Consider the following 1222-nt stretch of genomic DNA (forward strand, 5'->3'; position numbering starts at 1 on the left):
CTTTCGAAAGCCTGACTGATATTTGTCATGGATGTTATGAGTTTTGAGGTAATCCGTCAGCTGTTCATGGACGATGTATTCTAGGGCTTTAGATATTGCAGGTAGTATGCTGATCGGCCTGTAGTCACCTGGCGACTTAGGGTTGTCAGTCTTGGGTATAGGTTGAACTAAACTTTGCTTCCACTCAGTAGGATATGTACTACTGACAAGAGACAGGTTGAAGATGTCTGTGATAACTGGGGTAATAGTGTCTACGACGTTCTTGATCATGCCAATGCTCACTCCATCATTTCCTACTGCCTCGGAAGAGATTCTCGTAATTGCCTTGTGTACTGTGTCCTCAGCGTAAGTTAGTTTGAGTTGGGTCAAATATTGCGTAAGCCTAGGTACCGTTGACCTCAGCAGTTTGCTCCCATAGGAACTTTCCACAAATTTTCAATTTCTGCGTCATACATTTTTTTTGTGTCAAGCAGTGGATATATAAATTAAACAAGAGAGGAGAAATTGCAGATCCATGCATAAACCATTATTCAATACTCTTGCACAGCGAGTGTCTTTTCTTGTATTTACAGTAAATGCCGTTCAGTTTAACGTGTTGTGAATCAGTTTTGTTGTCCGCCTGCACGGAATATCTTCTAATAATTTATAAAGCAGCCCATACCTCCAAAGCATATCATAGCCTATGCTGCACTGAAACTAATTAAAACTACTGATGTCTGCTTCATCTGATATCCCGCATCAGTAAATGTTTTTGGTGATAAGACTTGATCAGCACAAACAGCTTCAGGCAGAAATCTAAGGCCGAGGAGCAGAGACAGCCACATGATTTCAAACATCACCTAGGTACTGTACTTTGCGGTTATTTTCAGGACGAACATACACTCCTGGAAATTGAAATAAGAACACCGTGAATTCATTGTCCCAGGAAAGGGAAACTTTATTGACACATTCCTGGGGTCAGATACATCACATGATCACACTGACAGAACCACAGGCACATAGACACAGGCAACAGAGCATGCACAATGTCGGCACTAGTACAGTGTATATCCACCTTTCGCAGCAATGCAGGCTGCTATTCTCCCATGGAGACGATCGTAGAGATGCTGGATGTAGTCCTGTGGAACGGCTTGCCATGCCATTTCCACCTGGCGCCTCAGTTGGACCAGCGTTCGTGCTGGACGTGCAGACCGCGTGAGACGACGCTTCATCCAGTCCCAAA

The sequence above is a fragment of the Schistocerca nitens genome, chromosome 5, assembly GCF_023898315.1.
Source record: "Schistocerca nitens isolate TAMUIC-IGC-003100 chromosome 5, iqSchNite1.1, whole genome shotgun sequence".
NCBI lineage: Eukaryota > Metazoa > Arthropoda > Insecta > Orthoptera > Acrididae > Schistocerca > Schistocerca nitens.